The sequence below is a fragment of the Neolamprologus multifasciatus genome, chromosome 15, assembly GCF_963576455.1.
Source record: "Neolamprologus multifasciatus chromosome 15, fNeoMul1.2, whole genome shotgun sequence".
Lineage (NCBI taxonomy): Eukaryota > Metazoa > Chordata > Actinopteri > Cichliformes > Cichlidae > Neolamprologus > Neolamprologus multifasciatus.
The window spans coordinates 25,669,338-25,678,343 of record NC_140453.1 but is presented as its reverse complement, the minus strand read 5'-3'; the positions used below and the strand labels follow the sequence as shown (position 1 = coordinate 25,678,343).

At 43.8% G+C, this 9,006-nt stretch overlaps 1 long non-coding RNA gene and 1 pseudogene across 2 annotated transcripts; both read right to left on the bottom strand.

The window, feature by feature from the left end:
• Window positions 1–391: 391 nt before the first annotated feature.
• LOC146502207 (uncharacterized) lies at window positions 392–5,352 on the bottom strand (annotated as a pseudogene). The gene is made up of 9 exons (XR_014869435.1): window positions 5,052–5,352; window positions 4,050–4,357; window positions 2,794–2,840; window positions 2,649–2,677; window positions 2,331–2,518; window positions 1,775–2,022; window positions 1,462–1,580; window positions 1,232–1,391; window positions 392–778 (listed from the first exon to the last, which is right to left on the bottom strand). The product of XR_014869435.1 is annotated as an uncharacterized LOC146502207 (transcript).
• A 2,654-nt stretch (window positions 5,353–8,006) lies between these two features.
• Window positions 8,007–9,006, bottom strand: LOC146502206 (uncharacterized). The gene is made up of 3 exons (XR_014869543.1): window positions 8,495–9,006; window positions 8,168–8,229; window positions 8,007–8,092 (listed from the first exon to the last, which is right to left on the bottom strand). It is a non-coding gene; the product is annotated as an uncharacterized LOC146502206 (long non-coding RNA).

The window sequence follows — 9,006 nt, the reverse complement described above, 5'->3', positions numbered from 1 at the left end:
CTGCCTGCTGTACCTGTGTATTACTACAAGCAGAAAGCAGCAGGAGCTAGTGGCTCATGCTGACCTGAGACTCCAGACAAAAACAAAATGTGTGGTAAAATAAAAAAGCCAAAGCACAGAACATAAAATCACATTTATTTTTATTATGAAGTTTTTCTTTTTGAACCATTAATATTATGACCATTTGTTAAGTATTTATTTTTATTGGAAATGCTTATGGTATGTTCTAGATTCTAGTTGATGCCACTAAAAAACTCCTTTATTATTACTTCAGAGCTGTGCACTTCAGGAAATTTTAAAGGGAGGAACAGAGTATTGGACCTTCTGTTGCTCAACACTTTTGTTGGAGCTTTTTTTTTCTCATGAATGAAACCAGGAAGTGATTCACAACTTTAAAGTAAAACTTTATTGGTCCAAGTATATTTGAGGTATTTGTGAGATGAAGAAGTAAACATTTATACATTAAAAACACAAAGCAAAGGACAGAAAGACAAACAGTGAAATACAGGCACTGTGCATCAGACTGAGCTCAGCAGGTTAAAGCAGTTTCATTTGGTCCAGATGAAAACAGTTTTTTTTCCCTTTCCTGTGCTCAGACTGTTTCCTCTGGTAGGAGGAGCTTGCTGCTGTCATGTCGTCACATCATCGAGCGTGAGCCACCGTCAGCAGGTACCTCCTCATGTTCTCCCTGTGTGCATTTATCAGACACATGCAGCAACACGCCGGCACCCCTGGAGGTCAGCTGGTGTTCATGGGCTCTCCAGGTCAGTGAGTGACCCTGAAAACAGCAAACACAGAAAATAGCTTCAGAAATGAGACCAGAGACAAGCTGCCAGGTGACACCCCCCCGTCCCAAACGAGCCAATCAACAGGATTGCAGAGTCATTTTCACTGCAGCTTCAAAGTAACTGGCTGATAGCTGTGTGACGTCTTCATTTTGAGGGACACTGAAGTGCAGATGTTAGTATCTCCATAACAAACACACCAGGAAAAGAAGGCAGGATTCACAGCGACCTCACGTGCTTGCGGTTGGCACTGATGCCAATTGGCCGATTGCTGTTTGTTTGCACGACAGACAAAAAAAAAAAAAGTTCTGGACAGATGTGTATGGAAACTTTAACCAGAGGTGGCTGGGGTTTAGTCATTAACCTTTAGAGGTGATCTGGAATTTTTTGACAGATTCTTTTTCAACATCGGAGCCAAAAGAAAAACCAAGGGTTTCTTTTCATACTTTCGTGCAGCTCCGTTGTCCTGATGCGGCTCTCGTTCAGAGTTAAAAACGAGGTAATCCTCTGCATGGGGTCAGAGGTCACAGCATCGTCAGAGCCAACCTCACAGGTCATCACCAAGATGGGACCTTTCACTGCCTTCAGCCGGAGTTGAACGCTCTCCTAAAGAAACACAGACACACTTATAAATGACTGAGGCAGCAGAGATGTGGCCGTCTGAGCTCTGCATCACCTCTGTGGGAGCAGGAACGTCCAGCTTAGTGTCCTCGGGAGCTTTGACAATGATGGCCGTCTGATCCCGGTACACTCCAAGTCGACTGATGTCCTCAAACGTCACATAGGCAAGCGTAAAAAAGGGTTAAAGAAAACTTCTCACTTTAAAGAAAAGAGCAAAAATCTGTAGACTTAAGGCACTTTTATATACCTGATGATGAGCAATGTGACTGATCTCAGACCTTGTTATAGATTTTTCCTGCAGTTTAACTGAACCCAGGATCTCTGCATTATTATTTTCATATTTCTGGAGGATGACTCTTTCAGCTAACAGGAACTCGAGCTGGAGGACGGTGGCCTTCGAAAGGCTGACGGCCTCTGAGAGGGGTGACCTCTGACCTCAGTCCCACATGGAAGGATATGAAGAGTTTTCCCACGTTGTCCGGTAAGGCTGAAAAGCTGCTGGGCACAGCTTCTGATGAAGCCGTCCAGCGCTTCCTCCACCAGCTTCAGCTTCTGAATCTCTCTATGGAACTTCTGCTGGTTCCTCCACAGGAAGCTGGAGATGGAGCTCCAACCTCTGCACACAGAGAAGGTTCATGCTAAAAGAGGAACTACCAAACTCCTAACCCGAACTGGAAAAACATCTTCAGCTGCTCTCACAGTCTCCTTGCAGGCTGTGTTTAACCTGCAATTTAACCTGAAGATGATAACTTCCCTCCAAACCTGCTGTTTATCAGTGAGAGGCTCTCAAACAAAACTGCACTGCAGAACAAACCTGCACAAATCTGACTGGAGGAAAATTAGAATCACATAAAAACTTAATTATGGAAAAGATAGTGAGGCAGATCCTAACCACAATCCATCATCCTCTCGTTCAGGACTCACATCCACTTGATCTTGTGGGCCGACTCTCTCTGGATGAGGCTGATGCCGTCCAGGACCCTGGCGATGGCGTGCACTTGCTGCACGGAGGTCTGCAGGTTCGCTGCCACCTGCCTGATGTCCAGGGAGCCGTCAGGAGCGGCCAAGCAGCAGCTCCAGGAAACCGTGAGTCAACGAGCCCAGAGGTTTGCCTGAACACAACGGAGCCGTTTGCTTCACAGCGCCGAGCTTTCACCAAAACTGTGTCTGATTCAGTAACAATCATTCAAAGGTACTGCAGTTGAGTCCAGGATTAGAAATGAGTAGAATACTAAGACTCACCGTGCTTGATGCTCTGCTGGAGGGAAGCACTGCAGAAGAAAACAAGACTGCATTTGAGACTGTGCTGAACTAACAAGCTGCGAGAGGCAGTTAGGACTTTTTACTTTAATTAACAGACAACACAAAACACAGAGATGTAAGTTACCTGATATTATCAGCCCCAGCAGGATCGTCCCAATCCCAGCCCGGATCCTGGAAAACAGAAACTATAAAATGAATCAATCGAATCACATTAGAGTCAAGATCAGCACCGATGTTTTTTACTAGGGCAGCTTTGCATGACTGACATGTTCATCCTCTGCAGCAGCTTTTTTTTTTTTTTTTTAGCTCCTATCTCTTTAAAGCTGCACTACTGTACTACTTTTCATTGATTAGCCATCCTCTGGAAGCCTACTGAGGGGCAGTTTATTTATGTGTAAAAGACGATGGCTGAGCAAGAAAAAATGGAAACCAGATGATTGATGAATGAGCCTCGGCTTTTAATGTTTGACTCATGTTGATGACTTTGAATTTGGCTGGAATAATGGCGCCAGTGTGACAGGGCTGCTCATCTGTCGCTCTGCTTTGGTGACCCATGTCATTCATGAAACCAAGTCTCTGTGTCATTGCTGCCACTGTAAATGAAGTAGTCAGTGAAGCTGAAGCTACACCAAGGAATTTTTCTGCTGTTTTCCGAATAGCGCACGGATTGTTCCTAAGATTTTTGTGTCTCAGCAACCCCTGGATCCTGTTGATGCCTGCTTGGTGCCCGTGCATTAATGCTCTTTAACTGCATGCTTCTGGCATGTGATTCTGGTAACCACATTGTTCTGGTCTTGCTTCACCTAACAGCTGCCTTTGACACAGTAGACTACAATAGTCTACTATCTTGATTAAATGATCTAGTGGCCATTGGTGGCACTGCACTTAATTCGTTTAGGTCACACTTAGCTGACAGAACTTTCTCCACCACCCTTCTCGGTTCTGAATTGTCTTCTGCTTCTCTGTCATTAGGGCTCAATTTTAGGGCCACTTCTGTTTTTACTGTATTTACTTTAGTTTTTCTTTTAGTTAATTGACCTTTCTAATTTGGTGATAGAGTTGAACCAGATTTATGAAAGAGAACAGCAGTAAATCTCATTAGAGAGTTTCTGACATACTTTTTATTTCACAGCTTTAAAGATGATTCATTTTCTTAAAATATTAGCTAATTATTATCAGCGAAATGTTTCTATCAGCACACGTCAACACGCTGCACATTCCTCTTCATGTCCAGCTAACAGTGAAGCTGCTGTCATTTTTCTGCACATTTGCAGCGTGTGTGCAGTTTGTCCAAAGCATGCAGCTATCCACAGAAACCTTCAGTTCAACCTCAGCAGTTTCTGAAAAATCACAACTAACCAAATCAGAACAGACTCCCACCTGCTGCCGTGGATTCGGTGCAGTCGGACGTTCCTCTCTAAATTCATCTTCCTCTCTGTCGTTACTGCAGCCTCCGGTGTGCCACTGCCCGTCTTCCTCGGAGGAATCGACCTCCCAGGTGCTGAGCAGACCCAGCCGCCCATCCAGGTAAGGGGGCATGAGGGGAATGGCATCACTGGTGACTCCCTTTCTGCAGATGTCCTCCGGCAGGAAGTGGTCTTCACAGATTAAGAGCTCCTCTCCAGAGTCCCTGCCTGTATGTTCCCTCAGGGCGGCCAGCCCAAACCTGAGCACAGCCGCCAGAGTTGCTGCAGGTCAGTTGGACCTGATCACCCCCACATGAGGCACTGCAGGGGAAACTGACCACACACCTCACACCAGTGATTTCATGACCTACACCAAAGTTCTAACGCCCTACTTCAACTTTTTATCCATCTGCCTGCTGCCCGCACGCCCTCAGAATCACAATTAACTCATCTCTAATGAAATTAAAAACCAGCATTATTAGTTCATGTTTTTAATCAGTGTTCATGACAGCAAACAGCAACGGTTTGCTTTTAGGTGATTTTTTATGTTTTAGCTTATGTGAAGCACTTTGTGATTTTTATCTTGAAAGGTGCTATACAAATAAAATTTTACTCACTTACTTACTTTTACTTGCTGACGTCACTCAGTTTGGTTTTCATGTGTTTTTTCAAAAAAGTTTCCAAACCATTCCTTACTTTAAAACTAAAAACAAAAAGACTGGTAATAACGTGAGCCTGGGAATGTTTGCAAACGGAGTTTGAAAACTGAGTCAGTCAGTCTGCCCCAGGGCAGCTGTGGCTACAACTGTAGCTTGCGTCCACCAGTGTGTGAATGTGAGAGTGAATGAATAGTGGAATTGTACAGCGCTTTGAGGTTCTTGAAAAGCGCTATATAAATGCAATCCATTAAAACATTTTCAGGGTTTAGAAAGAAATGTTTGGAAAAGTCTTTGAATGTTTTGGAAATTCTTTCAGGATAATAAAAGACTTTTTTCAAAGTAAACCTCCTTCATACGAAGCCAGAGGACACACAGCGGAGCTCGTACCTGAACCCGAGTCGGGTCTTTGGGGAAGCTGAAGAACCTCTTGGGGGGTGGCTGGAAGGCCCCCCGGATGTAGTGAGCTACGCGGTTCGGACACCCAGAAACCACACACTTCACCATGCTAACCGCCTCTCCAACATCCGGGATCTGTTTGTTACCGGTAAGACTCACAATCCGGACTTAACCCACGTACACCCGCCGCGTGCCGTTTGTTTATGTCACGTGTCACCGGAAAAACACGTGCGTGACCCGGATGTATAAATGCGGAAGAAGGTAAAGTAAAGACAAAACGCCCCCTCTTCCTGCGCAGATTGTAAAGCAGAGATTTAGAGTTTAAGCCCGACAGAGACAAACTCCCCAGAGGTCTCCGAGCACAGTGTACATGGCTTAAGTGCTGGAGCAGTGAGACAAGCAGTAGCGGTTTTAGATACGGGGCGGTTGCCCGGGGCGGCATCGTGGTGGGGGGCGGCATCACGGGCATCGGCAAAAAAAAATAAAAAATGCTCATACTCATGCTGCCCCGACGTCAGCCAGCGCATATTGGGAATGGTACAGGCACCGACTGGTTTTCTATCGCCCATTTGGTGGGAGTAAGGGCGCCCTCCGTTTGCAAGGTGAGCCTGCTGCTTGCCACTGGGAGGAGAGGGCGGGGCGGCGGGGGATTCTCTGGCTGGCTGGAGCAGCATCTAATAACCAACTCGCAAAAAAAATAAAAAAAATAAAAACAAACCAAAAAACACGAAAACACCAGACATTATGATACAGACTTATAATTTGCACCGATGTTTCTTCGAAATTCTATACACGAAAAGTGAGCGAGAGAGCCCTCGGTGCGCATGCTCGCTGCTGAAGTCAAAGTAAACTTTATTGTCATCTCCGCTATAGTCCAGGGCCCTGTTTCAGGAAGCCTGTTTAGTGCAAACTCTGAGTAAGTATACCCTGAGTTAACGAAAACTCTGGGTTTTCGGTTTCACAAAGCGAGTTTAGATTAATTCTGAGTGCGTTATTATGACGACACACTCCGTGAAGCTAACCTGCCCCCTAGCAGGTTTACTTCAACTAACCCTGACTTTCTCCGCCTCTTTGTCGGAAACCTGACTGTAGGAAGTGTCAGACATGGCGTGCCCCTTCCTTGAAGAGCCAGTAGATGTTGAAGCCCAAATTCTCTGCAGAGCTCTCCGCCGGGAGAGAGTGATTAGAGCGCGTTTGAACATTGTATCATTTCCTGATGATTTTCTGTGTGAACGTTACCGTTTTTCAGCACAATCTATAATTTATTTGAATAACATCCTCAGGCCTAATATTACTCATGTGACACATCGCGGACATTCTCTCAGTTCTGTACATATTATTTGTATTGCACTTCGTTTTTTTGCAAACGGGAGCTTTCTGTATAATATTGGTGACGCTGAGCACGTTTCCAAGGCTACCGTCTGTCGGGCAGTCAGGAATGTTACAGTTGCACTGAAACGTCTCCTGTACTTGTTTGTGGTGTTCCCCGGTCATAGACCCACAAGATTTATCAAAGAGGGATTCCACAAAATTGCAGGTATCAGGATGAACAAAACTTAATTCATGATGTGGTGATACTTGAACTACTACTTAAATTTTACATTTATTTTCAGGGTTCCCAGGCGTGATTGGCTGTATAGATGGCACTCACATTCCAATCATTGCTCCTTCAGTAAATGAAGGAGACTGTGAACAGGAAGTCTTTCCACAGCATTAATGTACAGGTACATAGTTCCCTGTAGCATTTCAAACTAACAAATTATTTCATTATAGTAATGGATGCTAATTTGTGTTCTCTGCACTGTGAAGATCATATGTGATGCTGCCAACATTATCACAAATGTGGAAGCCAAGTGGCCAGGCTCTGTTCATGACTCACGAATTTTTCGTGAATGTACACTGAGCACAAAATTTGGACATGGTGAGTTGAAAATACTTTAAAATATATAAAGACCAATTGCTACAGGGACATTTGAACTGAAGTGTATCCTTCTGTCTTAGGAGAGTTCACTGGCTACTTGCTTGGTGATAGGGGGTATCCATGTTTACCCTATTTGCTTACCCCTTACCCTGACCCTGACCCGGGCCCACAGCAGCGATATAATCTGGCTCATTGCAGGACAAGAGCCAGAGTTGAAATGACTATCGGAATGCTTAAGGCCCGGTTCCAGTGCCTTCAAAGACTCAGGGTCACCCCAGAAAGGGCATGTGACATTATTGTGGCATGTGTGATTCTTCACAACATTGCCACAATTAGAGGAGAACACTGTCCTTCTGAACCAAACATCAGCAGTGATCCAAACCATGAACATCCTGACCCTCCCACGGACATATAAGATGGAAGAGCAGTCAGAGACACCATATGTCACAATCATTTCCTTTGACCCATCACCTCAACATGTTGAAAGAAGAATAAACAGATTTTTTGTTCAACTGGCTTTATTGGTCGCCTGTATTTCCTGTACACAAAGTATTAATAAGTATATTATTATGTTGTTCAAACACTGAAATAATTCGTCCATCTCTGACCACTTCACCCACCCTTAACTGATGTTCCAGCAGTAAAATCTCAATCTTGGTCTTTTGGATCTGCTGCTAGAAGTGTTCCATTTCCAAGTCGCATTTTTTTATTTCCTTGATCAAATAGGTCTTGTACAGCTGCTTTACAGGGAGCTATTGAAACACAGAAAATAGCATTGACATTCATAGTACATGCCTACTTAGGTTGGTTGTAAATCAGTGCTGAACATCTTACTGAGGAAAGGTTTGTTGGAGAAGTGGCTGGACCCTCTTCCTCTTCATTTCCATCATCACTCTGTTAGAGACATAGAAAGTCCATGGTTTTATTATAGTACCACATTTTATTCAATTGTTATATTTTCCATTGTAAGATGTAAACCTCATAAAGTGTCTCTGTTGCTTCCTCCTCTGTAACAGCTGTCAATGTTTCTTCATTATTTTCCTGTTGTAAAGAAATTAACAACATTGCTGTTCTACTGTAAACTCATATAATCTGTGGAGTATTAAGAGTACTCACAACTGCATGTTGGTCTGGCTCAACAGGAGGCTGCACCAGATGCAGTACACCATCACCATCAACTGATAGAATATCAGGTTTATACAGGTCACTTATAACTTACAAGGGACGAAATGGCAATTGACAAACATATACCAATCACCTTACACTTGATTGTCATTATGCTCTCAAAGACAACCAAGACTGAGGGAAGGCAAAATCAGTAGGAAAATAACTTCACTACAAAATAATTCATTATGGTAAAGAGTTTATCAAATGAATGAGTAGCACTGCAAAGGTGACTGTGAAGAAAGGATGTATGCACATCATGTATTATTTTGAATTTACCTCTTATGTAGGCACTTGTGTCTTGCGGGGTTATTGACTCAGAGGATGTCCCCGCAGAGATGCCTTCAGCCACAGGGCGCCCACTGTTTTGGCTGAGGGCCAACTGCTCAGCCTCTGTGAGTGGTGGTGGTGGAGGACCCCCACCTGTTTTTCGGGCCTCCGCTTTTTTTCTGTTGGCTATAACGGGTCACATTTGAGCATACAGAGTAAGCAAATATGTACTTGTAATGTGCTCAGATAATTTCAATAAGTGCTTACAGAAAGAAAATTAATGTAGCCTCTAACTGCAATTGATTTACATAGGACAAACAGACCAAGCACTATCGCTCATAATACAATTACACCTTACCTGTTTGGACTATATTTTTATATTTCATTCTTACTTGCTGCCAGGAACGTTTGGGGCCTGTTGGGTTGCACCTGCGCTCACATCACATCACAAAATGAAATGTATAAAATAAAAAATAAAATAAAATATAATAAAATAACGTGTTAAATGGGTGGAAATCCCT